Raw genomic sequence first — 15,809 nt, forward strand, 5'->3', positions numbered from 1 at the left:
AACCTAGTGGTAAACTCGAAGTTATACTTTGGAATTGAATTGGATAATTGCAATAATCTGATTCCCGAGTCATAACACCCAAAAATGTTTTATAAATATAACATATAGGATTTTAGAAGCCTTAGAAAACAACCAATATAAATCAAATCAAATGCAATTCACATGCTTCTAAATCCTAACCCAGTTTCTTTACTCTCAAACAAAGTACATTTCATTCTAAGGTCTAGACGGTCGGTGACATAAACTAGATAGTATCATCTCATGCCCAAAACATGTTGTCGATGATTAACAATATAGTAGCACACACCCAAAAATCTATTAAAGTTCTTAAGATCGACATGTAGGAAACATATGGGCCATCATACATGATTCCAAGGAATGACTTTCAAAAAGTCCATCTCTAATGTGTTGGTTTCATATTCGCGTAGACACACAATAGTCATAAAGACTAAAAGGGAAATTCGTCTGATAAGTGTATGGGAAACAGTCAGCCCATCCTAAGTGGTATACACAAGTAGGATGCTTAAATAATTTATCAAATCAACATTGTAATTTAAAGTGAAATATTTCCAAAATGGGTCTTATGAAATGCACAAACATACCAAATTGTCACATAGCAAGCAAATGTACTTATTATATAAGTTTATACCAAAACATTTAGCAATTAGGGTGATATGGGCATGTACTTGGTTTTTACTCACCTTAAATATTATAGTTATTCCCCACACTCCACTTGTAACATCCCAAAAATCACGGTAAAATTTTCATTTTTCAAACCAATCCAAAACCCTAAGTGTTTAAAAAACATAGTTTCCAAAAGTCATAAACATGAATAAGAGTATCCCAAAATCATAATCTCATAAAAATCAAGGATGATATGCACGATCAAGCCTTCGCCTTGCCCCTGTCCTCTAAAATACCTGAAACCATAAATTCAAACTGTAAGCCAAAGCTTAGTGAGTCCCCCCAAAGTACCACACACAACCAAACAGATAACAACATGCATATATGAGCCTTAAGCCTGACTGGACCGCCTTGTAGGCCTACAGCCTATCTGGACCGCTCTTCGGGCCTTCAGCCTTACTGGACCGCCTCACAGGGCCTATAGTCTATCCGGACGTCCCCTGGTATCTTGGCCTTAAGCACAAAGCAGGACCACCTCAACCCAACAAACGATAACATGTCGACATATACGATATCAATCAATAACCAGCAAGTACATGTAATCATACAGGATCTACCAGTCTAACACATAACCAGTGACCACAAGTATTCATACAGATCTACCAGTCTATCATATAACTAGCATAACATCATCCAATATACCAGGATACATAATCTAGTTGGCCGACATTGGTGCGTTCGACCCACAATGAGGAAAACTCACCTCACAGTTTGAAAGATCATTGAACAAATCATTGCTCCAAATGTTGTCTCTACCGGTCACCTATACAATAAACAGGGTTCTAATCTCAACTACTATTTGAATTACCCAAAATGCCCCTAAGTCAAACTTGGTCAAATCCCTGGTCAAAGGTCAAAAGTTAAAAAGTCAAAGAGTCAACACAGGCTGAGTACGCCTTGCGTACTCAATCACTATGCATGGCGTAGTGAGGTCCTTTCCTGGTTACGGAGCTCCATCTTGGTACACGCTGCATACTCGACCGGTTTCCACTTTTTCCATTAAGTGCTTATTTCATTAATATCTCACGTCCAAAGCTCAGATCTAGTCCCAAATATCATTCTAAGTCATAAAGTTTCCAACTTTATTACTTTTCATGGCTATAAGGACTCCAAAAACAAAAACCCTAACTTATTACACAAACCCAAATCTCATAACCCTTGCATGGAGGGGAAGAAAATGACCAAGATCACATTTTTATGGCTCCTAACACTCAAAAACATCTGAAAGGACAACTCCTTTGGTCTAGAGTAGGCCATACTCATAAATACCAAGATTATGGGACCAAATTGCTCCAAAACTTAAGAACTAACAAGATCTAGTGAAACATTTATCAAGTTCATAACTTTATACCTTCTAGAGGTTTCTAATGAGATGAAAGTTCCAGATCCACAAAGCTTGATGCACCTTAAATGCTCTCCAATGGATTCCTTCCTTCAATGATGAACACAAAACATTCAAAAAAACTCAAAAACTATCAAATGGGGATTAGGGTTTGCAAAGGGTTGCTTGGGAGGATGGATGCTAAAGGTGGAAGGGATTAGGAGAGTTAAGGTTGCTTAAATAGGGCTCAAACCCTAAAATTTAGGGTTTGCTCACCAGCCTAGTACGCCCTGCGTACCTCATGAGTAAGCCCTGCGTACTCACATGCATTCGCGTCATACTTTAATGAGTTATGCCATGTGTACGCCCCAAGTACGCATGGTGTAAGGACCATTTTTGCAACAATTTTATACGTTGAGTCTAAAAGGAAAATACCTGATGTCTGGGTGTTACAATTCTCCCCCACTTGAATCAGACTTTATCCTAGAAGTTTAATGCTGCAAATAACTCTGGGTAATTCTCCCGCATCTCAGCCTCTGGTTCCCAAGTCCATTCGGAACCCTTCTGATGCTGCCACTGAACATTGACCGATGGTACCACCTTGTTGCGCACGACCTTCGTCTTCCTATCCAAAATCGCCACTGGCCTCTCAACATAGTTCAGGCGATCATCAACCTGAATATCGTCCAAAGGAACCAATGTTGTGTAACACCCAAAAATTCAAACCAATTTAAACTTTTAAAAACATTTCAAACCATTAAAAATCATTACAACTTTGTTTTGAAAATGTATAATATCAGAGTTTTCCCAGAAACATAGACAAAACATGAGGAGCTGTACGATCACGCCTTCGCCTTGCCGCGATCCCCTGATGTACCTGAAACAATAAACTGAAACTGTAAGCCCGAGAGCTTAGTGAGTTCCCCCAAAATACCCATACCCGCAACAATACACATAGAATCATAACAGCACACTATGGATCCAATCAACCATCGGGTTGGAATACCCCAGGCCCACAACCAACAGGTTGGATTGCCAACACACTATGGGTCCAATCAACCATCAGGTTGGAATACCCCAGGCCCACAACCAATAGGTTGGATTGCCCACATACTCTAAGTCTAATCATCCTCGGGACGGAATACTCACGGCCCACAACCTACAGGTTGGAATGCCCAGGTCTATTGGCCTTCGCACCGAGCAGATAAGCCTCAACCGCCAAACAAACATGTGCACATATAATAGATAATCACATAACAGTCTATAGACAATACTTGATCTAACGGATCTTACCACATTGCACATAACACCATCCTATCTACCAGGATGACAATCTAACAGATCATACCACATATCATATAATATTATCCTACCCTCTAGGATACCTATCTAACAAATTATACTAGCATAACATGACCATATAATAATCCAAAGGGCCGGCCTTGGTGCCTTAGACCCTTGAGTATAGTGAGGAAAACTCACCTCGCAACTGTCGTCAGAAACTAGAAGCTCAACTCCTGGATCACCAACACGAACTCCACCACCTATTGTTACCATAAAACCCTTTTTCGTAAATCTCCAAATTACCAGAATACTCCCAGAAGTCAACTGGTCAACTCTTGGTCAAAGTCAAAGTCCACAATCAAAGTCAACAGTCCATGTTGACTCGACTCGTCGAGTGCAGTTCACTGACTCGTCGAGTCCTTCCTGAACTCGAGAAGTCGTGAAATCCTTGATTGGCTCGTCGAGTTCCCCTTTAACTCATCGAGTTCATACGTATCCAAGAATTGGGAGAAACCCTAGCCGACTCGCTGTGACAACCGTAAAATTTCGGTCAAGTCAAAGTCAAACAAAGTCAACAAGTCAAACTGGTCAACTCCAATAACCCTTGTATGTTAGGGTTTACGTTATGTAATCACTATACAATTCGCTATTTTAATGAGAAATCATCATTTGGAAAGTTCATGTGTTTGATTTTCCTTAGCCTTAACAGTGCTAAACAACGAACCAAAGCGATAAAACACTATTGCACAATCATCGGGATTGTGTACGACACTAAAACACGGTTTAACGGGGTTTACGAACCTTGCGTTGTGAAGCCAGACACTCAAATTAATCACAAACGAAACCTCTCTAAATCGTTTTCACTCTATCTCTTTCTATTTGAAATCTCTCCCAAAGACGGCCCCTTTTTACCGGTTTTTCGACTACGACTTCGTTTTAACTCCGTTTTTCATTATTTTAACATGGGATTTTCACCCAAAACTTTATTTTATAAACTAAGGCCCCAAAATATATAAATCTCCAGGGTTTTTATAAAAATATATTAAAAGAATTAGTGGTTGAACTAATTATTGAGGGAATATTTGCTTTTCCTTAATTTATGGCAAAAGCAAACCACCACCACCTCACTCTATGATTAGCCACTCTTTCCCACTACCCCTTGTCTCCTTAGTGGACCTTTACACCCAATCTCCAGCTCTTCCCCCGTTCTAAGAGTTGGAGGATTGATCCTCTCTCCTCATTCTCCATAAAGTTCTTTCATTCTACACTTAGCAACCAAAGGACACTCTCCAAAATTCTCTCATCTTTTCTCTCAACTTCAAGAACTTCAAGGCTTTCTTCAGGGATTTCTTTCTTCAATTAGTAAGTATCTTCATCATTCATATAATTATTACACTCCATTCTACTCAAATCATTGATATCTTACACAAATTCCATCTTATTCGGTGTTAGATTCTCGAATCATCAAGACATCTTCTTAGTGTTCTTGGGTTGAATACTTCCTCTCTCTCACTTTCATCTACTGAAACCACATAAGGTGAGTTCATACCCCTACATTTACATGTTTTCTTAAGTTTTAAGGGGGGAATACAAGTAAAATCATCAAGAACACAATTAAACGTTTTCTAACAGATTACATCAGAAAAGATGGACTTTAATCACGGTCTGTTTTGGTCAACTTAAATATTTTAGTTTTCAAAACTGTTCCAGGTGCAAGTAGTTCAAACTCTTAGCTTTAAAATGGATACTTGCACATCTCCATATGATGTTTCTACAATTTATGGTGATTTTTACAAAACTGCCTATCATTTCAGAGGCAAACCTGGACCAGCCTGTGATTATGGACATTTTGACCTCTGTTAGAGATCACTAAAAATCATGATAAAATTTATGAACAAACTAGACTCATATTCCAAACTCTCATAATTTGTGGATTTGGATTTGGAGCTTTGATGATTTTTCTATAAATTTTCTAAGAACAGTAACAGAAACTGTATTCAACGAAAAGTTGTTGTCAATTTCATTTCACCTTGTAACATGTTGAGCAAGGTGTATATCTTTATGTGATTATATGTTATTGCAATATATGACATTTTATCTTAATATTTTGACACACATCAGTTTACAAATGGATTTGGACATATAAAATATAAAGAATAACAAGTGATTATAATCAAAGTACAACCGATACATTCAAACATTTAATAAACTATTTTGAATATAGTTTGCATACATTACTACGTACTACCCTTGGTTGATAAACTATAATAGGTATAGTTTATGATACATTACATAACACATACATTTAAAAAGGGTACATTTATACAAAGGATATTTTCATTAAGCAAGGTACGGCCATACGGTACCAAGTTTTCATAACACGTAATTCCGTTAATGACTTTGTGAGACATTTACTTCAAATTACCATTAAGTCCTGTATTGTAACCAGAGTCTCCTTGAGGGAGAGCGTGATAGTTGTGTATAGATCTATATTGGGTTTGACAAACCCACACCTAAACTGCATGCAACAGTTAGACCGATAGGTCTGGGGTGACAAATGTCATAACATTTCCGACGCCTGAAGAACGTCGTTTTAGGCAACCTTGGTCATAGTATGGTTATAATAAACTCACATAAAGTATTAATAAACATTGGAATTTACGGGAACTTCATTAAAATTTAACGAGTTTATGTCGATTTAAACTTGTATTGTTTTACTATAAATATCACAAATTACTTGTACATTTCGGTCTTTGGGTTTTAAGACTACATTTACACATTAAGGAAAATATTGGATTTTCTAACACAAATACTACTTTTACAAACGAAAGGCTTTTAATAATACCAAACAAAAACTTATGAACTCACCAACCTTTGTGTTGACACTTTTTCAAACAACTTGTATTCTCAGGAAATCATTAAACAGGTAACCAAGTGCTTTTGAGGATGGGGCGCTAAGGCGTCTACTATTTCATATTTTGTCAACATATTGTAATTGATTCGTAAACATGTAATTCATACAATGATGTCACTTTTTCAATTATATATATGTTGGTTGTGTTTGCTTCAATTACTATTACAATTGTTGTTATGATACTATACATGAAGTCCTCCACCCCCGGACGTTTCCGCCATCCTTGGTTTGGGGGTGTGACACTCGCCGAGTCTTCGAACGACTCACCGAGTTCAAGGCAATCTTCAACGGACTCGTCGAGTTTGTTCATCAACTCGACGAGTTCATCACCATCTTCATATGACTCGCCGAGTTGACTATGCAACTCGCCGAGTCGTTGCAGACCTTCATCCATGCAGACACTTTTCAAGCCATGCCAAGGTTCCAGATTACAGATCCAAGCTTCTAAGGCATGTTTATCACGTAAAGTTGCAAACTTTACACGCATTAAAGGCCCTAAAGGCTCTAAATGACCAATCTAAGCTTCTAATGGAGCTTTACACCATAGGAGAGTCTCATTCTTGCAAAAGCTGGAAACTTTATGGACTTAGGACTCAAAAGAGATTCAGATCTGAAGTTTCAACTTCAGATCTAGCTCCGATACCAAAATCCCTTCATGAATAACTAAAGAAAGCCCTAGTTTCCACATATGAATGATTCTAGAAGAAAAAGAGGTTAAGTTAACAGCTGGTTACCTCCAAAACGTGCCCAAACTGAAGTAGACTCTAGATCCACACAGAAATCTTGATGCTAGCCTCTTGATCTACAAATTTCCTTCACAAAAGTCACTTCCCAAAGCTCCAAAACACTCTCCAAACTCTCACTCACGGAAATTAGGGTTTCCACTGCCAGCTCCTACTCGTCGAGTCTTCATGCCGACTCGACGAGTCACTCATTAATTGACGTGTCCTGGCCCGCTGCTACTCGACGAGTCACGCGCCAACTCGTCGAGTAGACCTTAGATATGAAGTGTAAATGGGAAAAAAATTAATAATACCTGACGGTTGGGATGTTACAATTCTCCCCCACTTGACTTAGACTTCGTCCTCGAAGTCTGCTGTAGCGAATAACTCCGGGTAATGCTCTCGCATCTCAGCCTCCGACTCCCATGTCCACTCGGATCCCCTCCGATGCTCCCATTGTATCTTTACCAACAGAACCTCCTTGTTGCGCAGGACTTTCACTTTCCTTTCCAAAACGGCAATCGACCTCTCAATATAATTCAGGCGCTCATCAATCTGAATGTCATCCAGTGGCACCACTGCCTCCGGGTCCACAATGCACTTTCGCAACTGCGAAACGTGGAAAGTACTGTGGATCCGACTAAGCTCCTTCGGCAGCTCTAGTCTGTAAGCCACCTTGCCAACCCTGGCAATGATCCTGAACAGCCCAATATATCGGGGACCCAATTTTCCCCTCTTCCTGAAGCGGATCACACCCTTCCAGGGCGAGACCTTCAGGAGTACCATGTCACCGACCTGAAACTCTAACTCGGATCGGCGTCGGTCAGCGTAACTCTTCTGCCGACTCTGAGCGGTCTGCAGCCGCTGTCTAACCTGTTAAATCTCCTCGGTAGTCTGCAAGACCACCTCCGTCCGACCCATCACCCTGTGACCAACCTCACCCCAACAAACCGAGGTGCGGCATCTCCGCCCATACAACAGCTCGAATGGCGGGGCGCCAATGCTGGAATGATAGTTGTTGTTGTAGGTGAACTCTGCAAGCGGTAGGTGGGAATCCCAGCTCCCACTGAAATCGATGATACACGCCCTCAACATATCCTCGAGGGTCTGAATGGTCCGCTCGCTCTGACCATCAGTCTGCGGATGGAAGGTTGTGCTGAAGTGCAACCGTGTGCCCAGCTCCTCGTGAAACTTCTGCCAGAAGCAGGAGGTAAACCTGACATCCCGATCAGAGACAATAGAAACGGGAACCCCATGGCGAGACACGATCTCGCGAACGTACACGTCGGCCAATTTCTCGGCCGATGAGCTCTCCCGTATGGCCAAGAAATGGGCACTCTTGGTCAATCGATCCACGATGACCCATATAGTATCAAACCCCTTCGCCGTCCTCGGCAACTTGGTAATAAAATCCATCGTGATATGTTCCCATTTCCACATGGGAATCTCCAGGGGCTGCAGCTTGCCATGCGACTTCTGATGCTCGGCCTTGACCATCCTACAGGTCAAGCACCTCTCGACGTACCATGCGATTTCTCGCTTCATTCACGGCCACCAATGGCTCAAACTCAAATCTCGGTACATCTTAGTGGCCCCCGGGTGAATAGAAAAATGAGACTTATGAGCCTCCTCCATGACCGCCTGCCTGACCCCACCAGACATCGGAACCCAGACCCGACCGCATTGGGTCAATAATCCCCGGCTATCCTACACAAACCGGGCATTCTCACCCTTGATCCTCTCCAGCTTCCAATTCTCCGGTCGCATGCCCTCAACCTGGGCATCCCTGATCAAACTCACAAGCGGAGAGTCTACTGCTATCCTCATACATACCGCTGGGGCGGAAGACCCAGCTGACTTGTGGCTCAAAGCATCCGCAACCACATTCGCTTTACCAGGGTGGTAAAGGATCTCGCAGTCGTAGTCCTTGACTACATCCAGCCACCTGCGTTGCCTCATGTTCAGGTTTGGCTGATCCATGATATGTCTCAAGCTCTTGTGGTCCGTGTATATGGTGCAACGGACCCCGTAAAGGTAATGTCTCCATATCTTGAGGGCGAACACCACCGCCCCCAGCTCCAAATCATGCATAGGGTATCTTGTCTCATGCGGCTTCAATTGCCGCGACACATAAGCTATCACTCGTCCTTTCTGCATGAGGACCGCCCCTAACCCTGTGATGGATGCATCACAGAACACCACAAAATCCTCAACTCCCTCCGGGAGTGTCAAGACTGGGGCCTCGCACAACCACTGTCGGAGGGTCTCAAACGCCCTCTGCTGCTCAGGGCCCCACCGGAAATCCACCCCCTTCCTCGTCAGACGAGTGAGGGGTACCGCAATCTTGGAGAAGTTCTGTATGAATCTGCGGTAGTACCCTGCCAATCCCAAAAAGCTCCTGGTGTCTGAGGGAGATTTCGGAACCTCTCACTGCATAACCGCCTCGATTTTGGCCGGATCGACCAAAATCCCCTCTTGGTTAACGAGATGTCCGAGGAATTGGACCTCTCGTAGCCAAAACTCACACTTCGAGAACTTAGCGTACAACCGTTCTCGTCTCAGAACTCCCAACAACTCCCGCAGATGCTCTTCATGCTGCTCTCGGGTCTTGGAATACACCAAGATATCATCTATAAACACTATGACCGAGCGATCGAGCATCGGTCTACAAACCCGATTCATCATGTCCATGAACACCGCTGGCGCGTTGGTGAGCCCAAACGGCATCACCACGAACTCGTAATGTCCATAACGAGTTCGGAACGCGGTCTTCTCCACGTCCTCCTCTCTGACCCTGACCTGATGATACCCAGACCTCAAGTCTATCTTGGAAAACCAAGATGCACCCTATAATTGATCGAAGAGATCGTCTATCCTCGGGAGTGGGTAACGGTTCTTCACCGTTAACTTATTCAACTCCCGGTAGTCAATGCACATCCGGTGTGAACCATCCTTCTTTCGGACAAAAAGAATCGGTGCTCCCCATGGAGAACTGCTCGGACGAATGAACTGCTTGCCTAGCAGTTCCTGTAGCTGTGACGACAACTCCTGCATCTCTGGCGGTGCCAATCAGTACGACGCCTTAGCGATAGGGGCCGCACCTGGCACCAGGTCGATCCTGAACTCGACCTGCCTCTCCGGAGGTATCCCCGGCAACTCCTCCGGAAACACATCTGCAAACTCCCTAACCATCGGTACATCGGAAACCGAAATCTGATCCCTGACCCGCGTATCTACCACATACGCTAGATAACCCGCACACCCGTGCTGAATGTACTGCCGAGCCCTGGCAGCTGAACAAAACCCTGATCCCACTCTGGTGCCCTCACCATATACAGTCAGTTCTCCCCCACTTGGGGTTCGAACTACCACTCGCTGGCCCTCGCAATCAATCATAGCACCGAACCGATTGAGCCAATCCATGCCTACAATCACGCACACCTCCCCCATGGGAATCAGAATCAAATCTATCGGGAAGGACACCCCGAAAATCTCCAAATCACACCCTCGATAAATCGAAGAAGCAGAAACCCCGTGTTCGTTGGCGACAGACACTCGCAACGGACACTCTAACTCGCCCACTGGCACACTGAACTCCCTACTAAATGATTGAGATACGAAAGACCGACTCGCCCCCGAGTCAAATAAAACCAAAGCAGGCAAAGAGTTCACTAAAAACGTACCTAATCACAGGTACAGCAGATAAGCATAACACAATTATAATAAATGAGATAGAGGGGAAAAACATACCGGCAACCACATCTGGCGCTGCCCTGGCCTCCTCTGTGGTCAACTGGAAAGCACGACCCTGAGCCCTCGGAGGCTCTGCCCTGACTGGTCTCCCATCCGTGATCCTCAAGGTAGTCGGCGCTGGAGCCTGCGCCGACTTGGCGGCTAGTAGAGGACACTGGGCCTTCATATGGCCCACCTGCTCACAATGATAGCAAAGCCTGACTCCGGAAGTTGGAGTCGGCTGCCTGCAATCCCTGGCCAAATGGCCCTGCTTGCCATATCGGTGGCACCCACTCCCTGTCCGACACATCCCTGAATGAGCCTTCCCGCACTTCCCACAAGTGCGGCCTGGCTGTCCCCCAGTCCTCGTATCAGCGGTCTTGGACCGCTTTGGCGCCGGCTGTGACTGTGTCGGGGCCTGTCGCTGCTCCCTCAACTGCAGCTCAATCTCCAACTCACGCCGTCCGGCGGCCTCCTGCAACTCCAGAAGTGTATCACATCGCTGGGTAGACACAAACTGACGGATGTCAGTCTTGAGCATGCTCAGATAACGGGTCATCTGAGCCTGCTCGGAAGCAAACTCCGGGAAAAACATCGCCCTCTCAGTGAACATACAGGTGATCTCCGTCACCGACTCCCCATCCTGTCTCAAACTCAGAAACTCCTGTGCTAAACGCTCCCGCTCGACCTGCGGAATGTAACGGGCGCGGAACATGTCTCTGAACTGCTCCCAAGTAACAGCAGCTCTCTGGTCATCAGTGTACGACCCAGTCGCAAGTCTCCACCAGTCCTTGGCCCCGGACCTTAGCAGGTTCAGAGCACACCTGACCTTCTGGTCAGTAGGACACGAGCAGGTGAAGAAACACCCCTCCACATCCGAGATCCACCTCATAGCTTTGATGGGATCCTGTGTCCCATCAAAAGTAGGGGGCTTCGTGTTATCGAAGTCCCTGTACTGAAAAACTTGCCCCGCTCCCCCTCCCGCCGCTGTTACAGCCGTGGTGGCTGCAGCGTCAGCTGTCTCAGCGAGGGTTGCATATCTGTCGTCGAAATACTCCATCATAGCCGACTTAATAGTCCCGAACAACTCCAGAATCTGACCCCGGACAATCTCGACCACCTATTCGCGGATGATCTCCCTGACCCGATCCTCTGTCAACATTGGCCCCTCCTGGCCGATAGCCTCAGGTGCCACTGGGGCCTCCTGATCACCCTGTCCTGATCCTGATCCGGACCCCGACGTGAAACGCCTCGTAACTGCCATTATGAAACATAACAGGAAGATATCAGACAATCCGCATAAGTAACTGGGACCAACTCCCGACTAATCCCTAGGGGTTGTGACTTCCTTGCTACGTGTATGGGTCCTGTGCTTTCAGTAGTACGGGCCCATACTACCTTCCACACCTACCCATATTTGTCTCAAGTATCATCACAACACCCTAACAACATACATATCATAGAGAACACTCAATCCTCACTCCTAGAGGAAGGCTAACCGTCCCACAACTGACCTACCGGTCCCCTACAACTCACCCATCCATGAAACTTCCACCAACCCCTGCAGCCTTAGTGTATGCTAGTCATACATAACGCTAGACCCTATAGACTTTTGAATATCCAATCCTACCCTAAGCTCCCAATCAAACAAGAACAGAACATAAGGCTAAATCAAACATTCTTAGGCTATAAGATCTTAATTATGTACGGCCGTGATGCATACACTAAGCAACTACAGTAATGATGTCAATTTCATATAAGGGAAACCATAGGCTATCATGCATCATACAATCAGGCAATTCTATCATGCAATTCCTGAAGACCCCTAGCCTAGCACTAGCATGCTGTTCTAACATATCAAATAACTGTATGGTATTTTGGGGCTACTTACTGGCTCCGGCTGATCGTACATCCTGCATCCTCCTTTACTTATTTTGAAAACCTTTTTAAAGAAATTATTTTGAAAATCCTTTCCTTGATTTGAGACTGGAGTTACACGCATGTTCCTCCAATTCACTCAAACCAAGGCTCTGATACCAACTTGTAACACCCAAAAACTCTGATATTATACATTTTGAAAACAAAGTTGTAATGATTTTTAATGGTTTGAAATGTTTTTAAAAGTTTAAATTGGTTTGAATTTTTGGGTGTTACATGTTGAATCATCAGCTACACACTTCCGAAGGTGGGAAACATGGAAGGTGTTATGAATCCGGCTAAGCTCCTCGGGCAGATCCAGTCGATAGGCTACCCTGCTTATCCTGGCCATTACTCAAAACGTACCAATGAATTGGGGCCCCAACTTTCCCCTCTTCCTGAAACGTATTACACCCTTCCCGGGTGATACCTTTAGTAAAACCATATCGCCGACCTGGAACTCCAACTCGGATCGACGTCTGTCAGCATAACTCTTCTACCAACTCTGAGCTATCTACAACCTGTGCCTGATTTACTGGATAAGCTCTGTCGTCTGAAGAACCACCTTGATCCTTCCCATAACCCTATGACCGACCTCCCCCCAAAAAACTGGGGTACGACACTTCCTCCCATAAAGAAGCTCAAAAGGCGATGCACCAATACTAGAATGATAGTTTTTGTTGTACGAAAACTTAGCTATGGGAAGGTAGGAGTCCCAGCTCTCACCGAAATCTATGACACAGGATCTCAACATATCCTCAAGCGTTTGGATGGTCTGCTCGCTCTGGCCGTCAGTCTGTGAGTGATAAGCGGTGTTGAAGTGCAATCTCGTACCCAGTTCCTCGTGGAACCTCTGCCAAAATCGTGATGTGAATCGAACATATCGATCAGATACAATGGAAACTGGAACGCCATGTCGAGTGACAATCTCACGCAGATACACATCGACCAATTTCTCGGCTGAGGAACTCTCCCCGAATAGCAAGAAAGTGGGCACTCTTGGTCAGACGATCCACAATGACCCATATCACATCAAATCCCTTAGCCATCCTGGGTAACTTGGTGATAAAACCCATGGTGATCTGTTCATATTTCCACATGGGAACCTCCAAACGCTGAAGCTTGTCGTGCGGCCTTTGGTGCTTGGCATTGACCATCCGACAGGTCAAGCACCTCTCAACATACCAGGCTATCTCCCTCTTCATGCACGACCACCAATAACTAAGTCAAATCCCGATACATCTTTGTGGCTCCGTAGTATATCGAAAATTTGTACTTATGTGCCTCCTCCATCACGGTCTGCCTAACCCTACCAAAATCTGGAACCCAAACCTGATCGCACCGAGTCAACAATCTGCATCTATTGGTAGAAAACTTGTCAATCTCACCCCTGATTCTCTCCTGCTTCCAATTTTCCTTCTTGACTCCCTCGGCCTGAGCCTCCCCGATCAAATCCAGAAGCGGTGAATCGATAGAAATCATCATACATAAGCCCCCAACATAAGTACTAGCCGACTTGCGACTCAAAGCATCACCGACCACATTCGCTTTCCCGGGATGATACACATAATCTCGTAGTCATAATCCTTGACCACATCAAGACATCTATGCTTCCTCATATTCAGATTCGGCTTATCTATGAGATATCTCAGATCATATGTCAGATATCAAACCTCATGCAACTTCAGTTGTCTAGAAGCATACGCAATAACCCTCCCTCTCTGCATGAATACTGCCCCCAAACCGGTAATGGAAGCATCACAATATACTGTGGGTTTACAGGGATGAAGCAAGACCAGTTAACACAAACTTCACAAGAGATCAGTGATGCTTACTTGGGAGTGTGATCTTTGAAGAAGATGAAACCATGTTATTGATTCATTGTCTTCCCGTAATGGTGCCTTGATGATTTCATGATGGATGGATAAAATGGACAATCATGGTGTTTTATAAGGAGTACAAGCATAACTGAAAGACTCTTCAATTTCTCCAGATCGTTCATATATTAATCACTTGCACCTTATGGAAAAGATATTGGAACCACACAAGTATAGTCCTTTAAGTTATGGACAATTGTCATATCCATCATACTACAAATATTTAAGTCCAGGGACCTGATATGTCATTATGGAAAACATTATGGTACACAATATAAATGTACCTAACATGTACTAAGTATTACAAAATAGTCCTTAGGCCACAATAATGTGTTATTTTCCAACATTCTCCCACTTGCCCGAGTGACTATTTGTATACATGTTTCATTATTTGGCCAAGATAAGTTCATCATGTTTCATATTAGTATCAAAAGCAGAAAAGTACAGCCTTACGCATCCATTTTAGATACGGGCCCCCCACTGATCATACTATGATACTTCATATGAAACTTAAGATTAATTTAACCCAAATGACTTTAGATTTAAGTGGTCATGCATTATATTTGTCTATATAAAACGTAATTGTGCACAAGTTATTAATATAGACAAATTGCATATTATGGAGGCATAATAATCAAGTACTTGAATAAATAAAATTAAAAGTTCCATTAAAGCACTATGCTAGAATTACATAATAAGGTATAACTTTAAACCACCATTGACGATATGTTCAAATAATTGGGTGATAGACCTTTCGTTATTGGATCCGCTAACATATTATTAGTGTTAATGTATTCGATACAAATATTATTTCCCCCACTTGCTCTAACGAACAATTATTTTGTATCGAGGTAAAGCATCATTCCACTATAATTATTGGTAATGGAAAACTTATAGAGGCAGCATTATAGAAATAAGTTTTCTTTTAATGGCCGGTAAATAGATTTTATGATCATGAGTCATGTGATTTAATTTCTCAACAACATTTCATGGAATGTTTCATTATCTATGAAAACAAATTTCTCCATCATAGTTGATATAGCCGTCAACGTTTATTTATGACTCTCCCATGATATTGGCCGACTAACATCATAACGACGTATCCTAGTAATGATTACTTATCTTTGCATTTTGTAAATTCATAGCCAAGAAACATATCAATTATATGTTATTACTTATTTCACTAAACAAGTTTGTCATTATTAGTCCCATGAAAATATTATAAAACTTTATTGGCAGCTTCCTAGTGATTTAGACAATGATTTAATGATAACGGCCAAGCATGCCACCAAAATTATGTACCCTAACTATGGAAGGAAGTGATGGGAAGTATTGTTGCATTTTATATCGACTTACTA

This window comes from Lactuca virosa, chromosome 3, assembly GCF_052849685.1.
Source record: "Lactuca virosa cultivar CGN04683 chromosome 3, Lactuca_virosa_CGN04683_v6, whole genome shotgun sequence".
In the NCBI taxonomy this organism is placed as follows: Eukaryota; Viridiplantae; Streptophyta; class Magnoliopsida; order Asterales; family Asteraceae; genus Lactuca; species Lactuca virosa.